The following is a 15,135-nucleotide window of genomic DNA, read 5'->3' as shown; positions in this document are numbered from 1 at the left end:
CTATGTATACAAAAATATGAATATAAATAAATTATGTTTTGCGATAGTTCTACTTGTACATACGCGTGTAACAAATTTGGAATACATTTCTTCACAAAAATACAGTTAATCTCTCCATAGTTTAAGAATATTCTGTATAATACGAGAATAATAAGAAATCACAACTAAATTTTCAGTCTATTTTCATCGATAGTAGCGTAAGTAACTATAATTAGTAGTTTACTATAATAATAGATATAAAAACTATTAAAGAAATAATAATATACACAGAATAGTCTATTTAAATAAAGCCACCTACATTCCTTGTAGAATTGTGGTGATATAACAAATATTTTATACGGAATTTGAATTATACCTATATGATATCAAAGGACGAATATCATCTAACAATTATTTAGAGTCATTTTTTGCAGGTTCATTAAATTTGTTGATGTTTTTTATTCGCAACAGTATATTTTTGCTGTATCATCATACAGCTAATGTTAAAATAAATTTTATTTGAATGGAACACGGTGATACCTGATTATACGAGATACATATCAGAAAATGTTGGTTCGGTTCTATATAATGAAAAATTCAAGTGGCCTAAATTTTCTTTTAACGTACGTAGTCTCATTTAATAAACTGATCATTGCTTAAGTATTTTTATAACTTTGAAGGTCTTGAGTTTTAGTTGCCTAAAATAAATTAAATATTGTTTTAATTTCTTTTTTGACATGCTTATTTGCAGAAAAGCAGTTATGAAGGCTATGCGATGTTTTCTCACATTTCTCTGACAATAAGTTCATAGCAAATTCGATATTTTTTATATTTTCTAAATCAAGGAAAAAAAGTAGGTACATACATACATACGCTTTTTCTGTTAATAAATATCAATTAAAATTCGTACGACTTCGAAATAATCTTCATCACTCCCTTCATCATAAATATCTATCGTGAAAATTTATAAATTTTATAGTAACAGATTAATAAATCTGACAAAAGAACCGCATCTGAAAAAAAACCTATAAATTTTATGAACATTAATAATGATGAAGAAGTACCAGAATAAATTTTTATACAAAATACGTCATTTAAATTATTTGTATTGTATAACTTATTGTTAGATACTTTAAATTGCTATTTTATGAAATATCACTTTAATAATACACATGGAATATAATTAACATAAATCTGTATTTCTTATAAACCATTAATTTCAAGGTAATGCAAACTGGCGGTTCTTTAACTCATTAACTTCTAGAAATCTAAAAGGTATGATTTTCAAATAGTAGTTTTTATTATAAGTAAAAGTATATAGAAATGAATAGTTAAGAAGTTTACTGCAGTTCATTTGATATCATGTGCTCGCTTGTCAATACTAAATTTCTGATCACGCGATATCACGTGCTTAATTAGCAACGTTAAAAAGGATTTACTGATAATGTTTATAATATTATAATTATAAGCATCTAAGTACTTATAATGCTTACGAAACTAAGGAGGTAATAAAAAACAATGTGTTTTTAAATTGTCAACGTAAAAGGCACAACCAAATATTGCATATTTGCAACTTTTTATATTAGTCGGTTGAAATCTGTTGGAAATTGTTTGTATATGTATATTTGCTGACTATGAGAAAAATATAAGTAACCGAGGTAATAAATATAAGTATGCACATTAAAATTCAAAACATTTTTAATAGGTTCAAAATAGCATAAAAGCGACTGATACCTACTTCAAAATAAACGGCTGATATAATTTCTTAATTACATACGGCTTTATATTAATTAATAAGGTTAATATTAGTACATTAATTTTTTGTTTATACGATATGTTTTCAGTTTCCCGTATTTTTCAACGTAATCAAGTAATCACACTTCATTGTTAAAAATTTGTATACCTTTGTTTTCTATAATCCAGACATTTCATATCTATCTATGTATTATGTATGATTGTCGTAACCGGAAGTATGCACAAAACTGCACGATAAGAACACTGAGGGAACAGTACTATTACAAACGATAACAAACGATAACAAACGTCGTACCATCGTCATCCAAGGTGAACTTTGAAAAGAACCCTTTGTACTCAATACAACTGTTACCTACGAAGCTGTTATTCCAAACGGTTTTTATTAATACATGGTTACAACGACGATTTAATTTTTACACTTACATACATATATGTATGTATTATCATTTATTGATCACATAATGCTATGAACATTATTTACCTGATTACTATATTTGCAATGCATTAATTACTAGTATATGTATGCGTGTATGTACAGTGTTGAGCATTATCTAAATAAGTAAATCTTGATTTTAATCAGCAGCATTTCACATCCATAGAAACATGGGAAAATATTCAAATTGAAAATAATAATTAGGAACGCGTCATTTCAAAAGGCATTTTATTTAAATTGAATATTTAGTATTTATTATTTAGAGGTTCAAATAAGAAGCAGGAATAATTATTTGTTATTTGAATAGTTCTAAATAAATTATTTGAAATAATAAAATTAATTGTTATTTACAAATAGATACAACTTAAAATAATTGTTATATTTGTTAATTATTACTTTTTATTTATTTTTATTTACATTTCAGAAATAGGTGCTTACTAAATAAATTATTTTTGACATTATTTAAATAACTTCTATTTAAATAAAAAATTTATTTGTTATTTATAATCAAAATTATACTTTTATTTATTGTTTAAATTAAAGATTTCCCCAATTACGATATTATTAGATTATAAACGCCATATTTATGTTTGACCTTAAAATTTAGTATGACAGCATTCCACTGATTGAATGCGTTGCATTATTAATACAGTATTAGTATCAATATCTACAATATGTATGTGTTATATAATATTTAAGGACTTCGCACAAAAATATTTTAAATATAGGTACTATATAATAATGGATAATTAATCATTATTTAGAATTGAATTTTAAAGCGAAGGTACAAAAGAATTTTTATTAAATTTCAACGCACACGTTTCAGTTGTAATGAAATAAAATTACTGCTTAAGTTCAAGGTAAATCAAACAATTATGTCAACTTATCTTTATATCTGTTATTCAAGCTAAATCGGTGCGCCTAATATGACTTTAATATCAAAGGTTTTGATATCATTCACGTAATTCATTGCATACCTTCAATCCAGTCGAATTTGTATTTATCCGAGCAAAAATTTTACATTTTTTATTGATTTAGTAATTTCTTCTGCAAAATAGTATTTACAAAGAAAATAAAAACATATTTGGATATTGCTTCTTTTAAAGAACAGCCAATTGAAAAGAGGTAGGTATAAAGGTATATGGAATTGAAATTGAAATTGAATTGAAATTGAAATTTTCTAAAATAAATTCTAAAGAATCATAAAGTGGTGGATCCTTTAATTTCATATTGTGTACAAGAGTACGTAAATAGGTACATATATAAAGTGTTAAAATTAACAATTTCAACAATATGAATTTGTATCTTAAAACATATTACTTATAATTAGAATAAGTTACTATTAACTAAAAGTATTACACATACGCTTAAAAGTATAAATAATTTACTTAATATTACAGTTGATTATTATAAGCAATATAAGCTTTTTCTTCATTAAAAGAGAATTTCTTCTTCATCGTTATGTTTAGATTTAGCATAACAATGATAATCGATAACAAAAGATTGCAATTAGTTATCAAATGTTAGTATTATTATTATTATTATCATCGTCATCATCATTAGTATTATTATTATAAACTGTTTAATGAATAATTATTCAATTACGATTTACCAGAGTTTAAAAAAAAAAAAAAATAACAATCAATCTCAATATTTCAAATAATTTATTTAGACTTGTTTAATTAACAAATAATTGTTACTGCTTTTCATTTGACCTTCTAAGTAACAATTTTTTATTTAAGTAATTATTTGAATTAAAGTTTATTTAGATAATACCGCACTCTATTGCCATATTATGACCACCTTTGATACTATGTAACTTCTATGAATAAACATTTTCATATCTTTACAAATAATGGAGATAAGTAAAATGATTGAATTAGCTGACTCCCCCTATATAATACATATGTGGGTATATACTGATGTTTTAGGGATCAATATATATAAAATTATTTATTTTACTTATTTTTCATTTTATAGGGATAATCAATTTTGCTGCTGATAATATGAGCAGCATACATAGTACATTAGTGACAGCATCCTTGCTAAAATACATACAAACAATAAAAATAGTGAAAAGAATTGAAACATTACAATACAGAGTGAGGCACATAAGGTGTGAAAATATCAGTAAAATGAAAAAAATTATTTTATTTACTTAATTTACTTAATTTACAGTCGGTGCTTAAGTTATCAGCACCATAGTAAAAGATGCCAAGGATATTTTAAGGTTTTTCTTTTTATTTTATTTGAATGGAATCACACTTCTTTGAAACAATACATATAGTGGTATAGTGACAAAGAGAAAGAAATAAGAAAAGAAAGAAAAAAATCAATAATTCACAATGTGTAAGACATTCTAAATTCTAAAATGACGAATATTATAAAAATTTAATATATCTCCACTGACGTAATTAACGATAAGATTTCAATATGAAGTGTCTAATATTGCATAATTTTGGCTTAATTTTTTCTTTTCATAATTTTACGTAATAAGAACATTATTGCATATTTTGTTTACAGTTACGTTACATGTTACATTTCGACCGAAATATTTATTTCGGTTAAAGCAAACTTTTACAGGGACAAGGACAGTCCTCATTTGGAGGGGGCCCAACCAACCCTAGACCCCTACCTATTACTCACGAATTATCGATTTTCTTACTATTGTATCCTAACACTTTATTATGCGGAATGTTCCGCTTAAGCACAAGACGGTGGCCTTAAAACGTCTTTAACATCTTCGCGTGTATAACAAAAAATTAACCCCTTGCAGTTCTGTGTCCAATATAATCCAATGACTTTATTTGATTTTTATTGAAGTTCAGTTTTATTAAAAAGACAAACATTTTTATTTTTCCCCAATTTTGTCGATTTAAGTGCGGACCTGTCGGAGTACACCGAATAACACTTTGAAAATAATTACCACAAAGGGTTTAATGTTTAATTAAATCGAGAAGTGTACTTTTTGTTTACCTAAATACATTTTTTTTGTAGTAACAATGCTTTTGCCACTATTTTATTGTCACGCTTTATCTACCTCACACTGTATCAACATCTTTTTATATAAATATCGTAAATTATACATATACTGTTTAGCACCTTAAAATAACATTTTTTTTAAAGAGTCGTTTGTATTTTATATCAAGTAAGTATGAAAACTGATTTGTAGGAACAAAGGAATTGAATATAATAATTATGATGATTAAAGATTTATAATTATAAATTATACTATGAAAACAAAGAAAATAAACAAAGAATGATGACAAAAATCAATCATTGGCATACTTAACACAGTGATTGGCACAATATTGACAACAAAAATTATTATTGTTTTTTATTTTAATTACATTAAACAGTATTAATACGCATAGATAGGCACAACGTATAGATATCCAGCTATTCAGCTTTTATACTAACTTTTGTCAAAATATTAAGCTACTAGTAGACTTGAAGTTATTTAAATAATCATTGAACTATTATTTCATGTTATAAATATTATTAGAATCTTATTCTTCTCGATAAAAACTTAATTTATTATATTTTTAGCGTATAAGAATATTTTATTTTTACATGTATCATATTTTTTGTTGTCACTACTGACAAATAAATAATATTAACTAGATGCTTGAACCTACTTCCTACTGTTACCGTGTTACAAAATGAACTCACGTTTGAAAAAATCATTTTTAACATATTATTCTTATACATCCTTACTAATGATGAAAATACCAATAATTAATGCACTGCTAAAATTAGTATAGTTTACCTTAATTTTATAGTTTACCTAATTGTTTCGAAGAATACGACGTTTTTCCACACGGATCGAAAATAATTAATTTAATGACAAAAAAACAACATAAAAATGGAAGTAACAAGAAAGAACGGAGTAAATACAAGAAGTTACACTCGTTGCGAGACATGATCTAATGACAAGGACGAACGATCACTAATTACACTCAATTAAGGGCCTAGCACACAAAAAAATGTTACCATCACGTTTTCTTCCTATTGTCTTATATTCTCGTTGTATTAGTAATGTTTTTTGTCTGTTCTTTGGAAAATTCAAGAAACCGACAACTACATAGTCATAAAATGCTCAAGATTGATAGTGAGCATGAAGTTAATTAAGGTATTAGATACGATGCGACAGAAAGCGGACACGGTTTATCTACTTGAAGAATTACGTCACGACAGTGCCTTTTCTAGAAACTTAAGAAAAAGGAAATATACGAAGTAAGAAACACAAAAATAATAAATATGTATCTACAAGAACGTATTTAACACAGTATCTATTTATGTAATTTCGTGGAATCATTGTCTTTTATATGAAAACCGAATATTTGTGTAAAAATGAGTATTATATTAAGAAGTTAGATATAATAGATACAAAATTGGTTAGCTGCTTAAATGAAGTATTGAAATTATATTAGCATTTTCTTTATATCCAATGTTTATAATTTTATATTGAAACAATGTACTGTGTTTAATTGTTTAACGATAAGTAGAACAATCGAGTAGGAAATTTTACTCGAAAAGGGAAATTTTTCTCTCGCAAAATTCAAAATTTTTTGTCACTGTTATAATGAACAAAGATATTGGAAGGAATATTTTAATAGAACTATTCAGCAAAATATCTTTATCTGTTCTGTTAACCTTTGATCTCCATTAAATTATCTCTGTTTCCTCCTTTCCACGAGAAGAAGAACCCGTTGTTATCTATGTGTAGTTCTGTTTTTAGAAAAACTAACATCAAAAGCTATGTTTATAAAGCTTTCACTTTTGTTGGCGTAATTTTATCAAGTAATCTCTGACGTGTTTCTTTTCATTTATTTGTTAAATCCCTGATTTATTCTTACCATTATAATGCTTTGTTTATACCATAAGTAATTTTTGGTAAAGTATCCATTCGGAATATCATGTTAAAGGCTGCTATCACAATGCAATCAGAATTAGAAACTCAGATTATACTCGCAGATACACAAACTGAAGGTATAAAAACTTTCGGTTAAGAAACTGTAAGTTCGTACATTTTTCATTGAACGCGATGAGAAGAATGAAGTGTATAGAACACGTTATAAAAGTACGACGGATTCGAATTGAACGAGCATCCGTTGAAGACTACGGACCGCGTTGAACTGCCGACCGAGGGCTGAAAAGAGTATTAGGCACCACCACCACACCACTACTACCTCCATACTGCTCTTACTAGTACTACTTGTCACTCGTCACTACTATTCACTTACTATAGATCGTTCTGTTGTACTACTACCTTCTTTCAGTACTGGCCATCATCAAATTTTCATTCAAATGTTAAGTATACAAATTAATTCAGATCTTTTCTTTTTTTTTTTTATTAATTAAACATTTATTTTTAGAAAGTCGTGGTAACTTCGAACCGTTATTCCGTCATGGATAGTTTTGCTCCAAGGATCAGTATCATTTCAAACCGATTAACAATGGAAATGTAAGTCGCGGGAAAATATTCAAATTTAGAACAGTATTTAATGGCAGTAAATTAATTCCTACATTTAATAACCATTTAAATAAAAAATCATTTGTTGTTTGGGAATTAAAATGAAAAGTAGAAATAAGTATTTATTATTTGAACCAACCTTAAATAAACTATTTGAAATAATAAGATTATTTGTTATTTACAAATACAGCTTAAATCATTATTTTTAAACAATTTTTACAATTCGGCATTATCTAAATAAATTTTAATCTTAATACGAGCTGTACAGATTAACTCAGTGCATTTTCTATTTTCTATCATAAATTTACTTTTAGAGAATTATGGTAATTTTAACTATTCAAATATTCATAGTTATTACCGGTAGTTTTATAGTGTTTCAAATTCGTAGAATGGCGACAAAATATATTAGTTTTTAAATTTAAATCTAATTTTAAAGGCATTTTGTGTAAATAGAAAGTTATTCGTTATTGTTATGGCAGCGCAGTGTATTATAACGAATCTGCCATCGAAAAATATGTATCTACATAAAAAATATATAGTTCCATTTAAAAAATGAAACTTGACCATCATATCTTTTAAACTAATAATGTAAATAAATTTTCGTTCACGCCAAAACATAGGCCCCATTGTACCGTGTAATTTCCATATAAACAATTTTTCGTGTCATCAATAGGTACGAAATAAAACACCTGTAACCACTTTAAGGCGGACACCCTGACATACAGATACCCAGAGTCAAAACTCGGTACCCGACACCCTGGTCAATATGGATTAGCGCGATCTAATTACACAAAAATGTTATAAAAAAGGCTACAGTTAGCAGGAAGAATCAGTCGAAAATCAGCAAGCCAAGCAAACAAAATCTGCATCCGGATCATTATGGGCTTTGAGGCTCTTTTCAACCTTTAACGAACCGATTCTCGCGTTCTGTCCCCTCGGCAGACGACTTCGTACAACCAGAATTGCTTCTGGGGCCAGTTTTACGCACTAGAACATTCCTTGAGCCTCGGCGATCCTCCTATTTCTACGAACAAGAATATCAACGTAGAAAAAGTTCTATTGATACTGAAGTTAATTAATTACAGAAGATCACCGTATCAACTTATGCTAATACAAATCACATGTATTGGCTTAGAAATCATTTCCTTATATGCCTGTGTTAACACAAATTATGAACACGAATAATAATAAAAATAGCAACAAGGAAGATCATTAGATAAAAGTAAAGAAAAACGATTTAAAGAGAAAAGAATAAATTCTACGTAGATTGTTATGAAATTGAAAAGAATTCGATGCATTGCTTTTGAACTTCTTACATGATCATAATAATTATTGTAACGAACCAAACGATGTCCGTTACTACTTCGCGATTGATCGCGCGGATTTTAGTTTTCCCCCTTCGAGGCTATAATTCTCGAATAACTATATTAGTCTGGCGATTCGTTAAAGCGTTATTTTAATAATTAATTTAAAATAACTGTGGAATTTCAGTTTCACGAATTGATGACTGGTTGCATGTCTGTGAATCTCGATTGATCGACTATTAGAACGCACGAAGTCGGACGTTGAACTGCAAATATCGATCTGACGACTGTTTCAGATCTTATTCGTTCGAAAAAACTTAATAGCAAGTGAGAAGTGAGTGACGATTCGCTTTAATCCTCGCTTCCTCGAAACACGATGATTGATTTTTGCACGAAAAATTAATTTTCCAATCAGCGTGTCTCTTAGTGTCGCGACCACCCTTTCTTGCGCCCTTAGCACGATTTTAACTTAGCGAGGGTCAGGCAATACCTGAGCATACGTGAGAACTTCGAAAGTTCCATCCAAGTCAAACCTCAAAGGCCAAATACCGCTGTGTCGACCTTTTTCTAATTTACCCTTCGAAAGTAACAAGTTCATGGCATGATTTCAGCTACATATTGAGAACGAAGCGAAAATTATGAAAAATTCTAAATGCATTGAAAAAAAAAGGTAAATGACTATTGGTGAAATATTTACACTCAAAAATAGCTTTTCGTCGCGAAACCGTTATAGACTGCCTTTCGAAATTTCGTACATACATATACATATTGTTCTTTCGTACGGAACACTTATGAAAAGGAAAAGAGGCTAAAAAGACCATTAATCGGCACTTTTTTAAGAAATTGTGAGTAATTTTAAAAAGTCAGTATGATGGAGATAAAAGTTATGTAAAAGCCTAATGAATCGAGGTAATACAAAATAAAAAAAGGTCTACCTATTGTTAATATTAAAAAACATTTGACCGTTTTATTGAATTTTATATATTAGTAAATTGAATAAATTGAATTCAATAACTGAATTGAATAAATTGAAAACTTGTTGTATTGTTCGTTTAAGTTACGAAGATGCGTTACCTACAATGCTGTTTAATATTGTATAAATTTAATATTGTATAAATACAATATCATACTCTAATTTAAATCATTTTCTTTTCTCCAGTAATGTTTTTACTTACATAGAAACCGTTGTGAACGGCCATGTATGAGCAAGCATTGATTGGGTGCCTTGTAAAGGGTTGCTTTGCCTTACTTATTGATCTCGTCGGCGAATCATTCTATGATTTCAGCTCTATATATATATCTGTCAAAGCTTACTTGGAAGGCTAGTTCTAAACGTCTCTATCTAGTAATTGCCTGATTATTATTAACAAACGTTTCATAACAATATACTTTAGTTTATTTACTTTGCAATAACTGAATTAAACTTATTAAATAAGTATAAATACTGAGAAATTTATGTACAGTCTTTCTGTTTTTATTTTAGAGAAGAAATTACTGATTAAAAATAGTAAGACGCGATTGATCCTTTGAAATTTAGATATTTAAAGGGATCAAAACAATCAACATAATTTTTAATTATTAAGTATTTCAAAACTTAATGTGTAAATTAAGTTTGAAAATTTAAATTTCAAAATTCAAGTTCCGAATTTTGTAATTAACATTTTAAAATATCAAAGTGCAAATTTCAATAAACAAAATTCAAATTTTGAAAGAACATATTAAAGATAGGTCTTGACTACTTTGACCTTGATGACCAAAGAATAATATTTTCGAAGGCGATTCTGTACCTTCCAAGAAACAAAAAAATGTAAAATAAGTCAAGCTGTAAAAAGCACGGCTAGGGTACAAGAATATGACCGAAACTGTAATTTATTTAGTTGCATCTTTTCGGTCTCATTTGCTTCGAATAATGGTTTATAGAAAAAATAATCATTCAAAAAGTCATGAAAGACATCATTTACAATGATTATTACAAATTATAACTGTCTTGTAAAAGTAAAGAACAGTACAAAGTAATGCAGTATTGATAAAAATTAATACATATATTATGAATGTATTCAAAAGCAAAAAAGTGTTTTCAAAAACAAGAAAGTAATCATTCAGGAAGTTCACAGACAAAAGGATTGAAGATTTATATCGAACAACTCCAAAATCCGATAAACTCATCGCTATCAGCAATTAGCATCCTTTTTATTATTTATAATTTCATGTAATAAAAACGTTATCGTATGTTCCGTTTTTATTTGTATTACCCAAATAGTTTTTGCGAATAGATAGCTTGGTCCCACCTAGGTCTCTATTTAGTTAGAAAAAACAATAAATGATAATACATTTTAACAATATTAATAATTACATTTACTAATATGTAACATCCATTAATTGTTGAATTACCGTAAAAGTTTGTTTATAATTGAAATATTTGTTGTTTTTAAATAGGTATTTTGGAAAATTTTCAAAAACAAAACTACCTATAAAAATAAGTTATTCTGCATTTTCAACTGTTTTTTATACCGTCCGCATCTGCTAAGTTGATGGAATGCGGGTCTGATTAGTCGTGCCCCACCTTAGCTTACGCCTAATTTCAACCGTAATGTATTATTGGTTAAAGCGGTCACATCTACTAATTAGACTTATGTAAAACTAGAGAGTCGGCCGATATACATATGCAAAGGACCCCCCCTTGTCCTGTGCTATCCTGACTCTCACCTAAGCAGATGCAGACGGTAAGTGGAAACGTCCCACTTTCGATTGTATCATTAATATTGAGACACCCTATACATATATAGATACATATATTCATTTTGATAATTTGTTAATACATTTATCAAGTACTATGTTTTGCTTGTCCGCATGTTTAATCTTCTACTTCAAACGCCCGTTCTATTTTACCTGGTCATTACTACAAATTTTATATTAATAATACACCGAGTGTGGCACTCGAAAATATTAGTTATATGAAAAAATGTTAATCACGATAAACTGAAGTATTTTATGACACATTGGCGGATTTAGTTGAATTTTTTATACATGCGTAATAATATCAAATACATTTTTAAGTCATTGCCTATTTTTTAAATGAAATTATACATTTTTGTATGATTCAAACAATTCATGAGATATTTTTAAAATCAAAAGTTAGATATATCATATCAAAAGTTTTGGTTAGGTTAGATTAGGCTTTTTTAATATTTAGGTTAAAAACTTCTTCTTTTAACCTAAATATTAATAACTTGTCGGCGTTTAGTGGAGGGGAGAGAGTTCCGTCTCCCCGGACGCCTTGAGTTCGGGCCGGGGAGCGCTAGATGGCGGCGAGATTGAACGGAACCTCTCGCAAGCGCTCGCCCGGCATGCCGTTCGATAAGTTCCGAATAACGGTACGATAGGTGTCTGGGGCAGGGATCGTCTGTTGTCAGCCCCACTGACGAGTCTGACAGGCGATCCCGAGACAAAACGCCTTTCTCTCTCCTACAAACTCTAACCTAATTTAACCTAATCTGTTGAAATAAAGAATTTTTTTTGGAAGTAAAATAACTCCCAACATTTAAAATATCTAGTGAATTATTGATTTTTCGACTATTATATTTAAAAATTCTTTACATAAAATGTTCCAGAAAAACAATTTACGTAAAAAACATACAGAGTGAGACATCTAACATAGGTTACCTGAAAATCTCAGCTATTATTGGCGATAGAAAAAAATATATCAGACTAAACTCGTTTAGTGTCGAAGGGCACATAATCTTCATTTAAAAGAACGACATTGACCTTCATATTCATCACTAAAAATGACCTTGTATATTCACTACGCGTTCATCTATCAAAAAACTATGTATTAACATCAAATTATGCATCTCTCGACATTAAGCTTTAGTCTGATTCATCTTTTTCTATCACCAATAACAGCAAAGATATTCAAACGGTCAATTCTAAGTGCTTTAATTTCACAAAGCATTTAAATTGTTAACTGAAATTTTTAATATTCCACTTTAAAAACGCGGACGACTGAAATGTCCTTGATATCTTCACGTATAAAAAAATGTAATTAAGCGGATGTATCCGTTCTAAAACATTTCAATTCCTAAATAGATTATGTGCCTCACCCTGGAGATGCAGACACACATGAAGATGTGCATGTAGAAACTAAATGTAATCCTGTTCGATCTTTTTGTTTACATTCTATTTGTCATGGGTGTGACAGTGCCTATCCTTTACATGCTCCATGTACTTTCTATAATGACACATCCTCTATGTGGTTCTTGAAATAATCGTATAAAATATAGGTACTATCGTACATGTACTAAAGTAGGTTACTATTTGTAAATTAACAGTATATCTGCTTGCAATTATAAAGTAACAATTACGTAGTCGAATAATAACAATAATAATAATTTATTTAATAATAATATTTTTTACACCCTTTTAATTGATATTATATGTTATTAAATTATGATATTTACTGCCGGGTCTGAGAAACAGGTCAATCGCTCAGTGCCACAAGGTTTGAATGTTAACGATTTGGCCCGCGATATCACGTGATCATATACATATATGTATAGCACTATTAATCAAGCACACAATATTGAGTGATCGACAGAGAATGAACTAAAATGAAAACTTGTAAATTAAATTTAAGGAACGGTGTATCAAATATTCTTATTATGCTAAAAAGTGTTTATTTTAAATTACTAACTGTATGCGATAAAAAAGGCAAAACGAAAATACAATCAAAAATGAACAACAAAAGATATGCTGTCTCTAAGAAAAATGAAAAATTAATAATTGAAAATTATTAAAAATAATGAATTTTTGATAATAGCAACGAATTAACTCATCTGAACGGGTTAATTCTTTACCTTATCAAACAAAAAATTCTTCCTTATGTTATACTGTTATATTTCAGCGAACAATTTATTTAATCTCCTATAATGTTGTGAATCAAAATGAATGTAGGCGATAAACGTCCATGCTATTATGGGCCATAACTGATTCATAACTGTTCTATCAATTAATTGGGCAACCTTTAAACGATAATTTCAATTAAGCTATTTTACGGATACACATATACATATGTATGTATATTCAAATAAATATACGTATAGTTATTTAATTATCCAATATTTCTACTCTGATTTGAAAATTGATTCATTCGGATTTCCTTGGATCTTCATAAAGTAAGTTTTAAAATTCGCGTCGAATGAAATCAGAGTTAATAAGCATTTTTTATTTGAATAAGAAATGCATTAAATAAAAATTATTTTGTTTAAAGAGTTAAATAATTTGTATTCTGAATTGATATTTTTTTATTTCAAATAACGTTGTAATTAACAAAATAAAATAATGTTCTTTTAACACTAAACCTATCGACGTTTGATGTATGTACACTAATTTTTAAGTTGAAAATAATACAAAAAAATAAATAAATACGGGATGAAACATAATTTAATATTATACATAATCCATTCTTTAATCTTAACAATAGCCAACATATATATTCCAGCAAAAATATCTTGACAAAAATTATAAATCAAAATAAGAAACTTGAAACCAGTTATGTAGTCTAGTGTTAACTACGCAAGACCTTACAAAAATTAGTTTTTTAATACAAAAATTTCAATTGAACAAATAATAAAAATTAGGTGTACTACTTAACTGTTCCGTTTTCCATATTTTGTAATCACTCTCACAAGAATTTGAACTGATAACTTTGAAAGTTGCATGAATTTCAGGTAATTCAGTGTAAATCTATCATTGAAGCTAATGAAAATAACCTCCTTTGAGGTATCGACAACGATAAAGATGTATTATGCTTCAAAAACACCTAATATAATTATTGATATTCAAATAAAACGCGTCTATGTCTGAATTTAAGAATCGTAAATAGTTATAAAATTCAAGTTAAATAAAAAATAATTTAATATTCGAATAACATTGAAAATTATTTGTACTTCAAATACAATAAAACAATAATTGATTTCTGTGATTTTTTAAAAATTAAAAATATATTTTTCAAAGGGTATGTTTTATAACAAGTGAATAAAAAAATAACTTTTATTGTTAGTTAAATAATAATTCAGTTAGACAATAATTCAATAACGCCCAAGATTGCTTGAAACTATACATGATTGCAGCAGTAAGGAATTTGAGAATGCATGCGCAAAAGAAACTGTCACTTGTTTCAAACTCATCGC

General features: G+C 28.2%; 1 protein-coding gene across 2 annotated transcripts in view; it reads right to left on the bottom strand.

Annotated features, from left to right (window-relative positions):
* Positions 1-7,331, bottom strand: part of LOC114880409 — a 39,885-nt gene extending 32,554 nt beyond the window's left edge. The window contains exon 1 of one of the 2 annotated variants that reach the window (XM_029196397.2): positions 7,027-7,331. The gene's annotated coding sequence lies outside the window, so the exon portion shown is untranslated. The remainder of the gene's footprint in view (positions 1-7,026) is intronic. The other variant, XM_029196396.2, reaches the window with a different exon arrangement.
* Between the last annotated feature and the right edge of the window lie 7,804 nt (positions 7,332-15,135).

Source organism: Osmia bicornis, chromosome 3, assembly GCF_907164935.1.
Source record: "Osmia bicornis bicornis chromosome 3, iOsmBic2.1, whole genome shotgun sequence".
Taxonomy (NCBI): Eukaryota; Metazoa; Arthropoda; class Insecta; order Hymenoptera; family Megachilidae; genus Osmia; species Osmia bicornis.
This window is presented reverse-complemented; position numbering and strand designations above follow the sequence as displayed.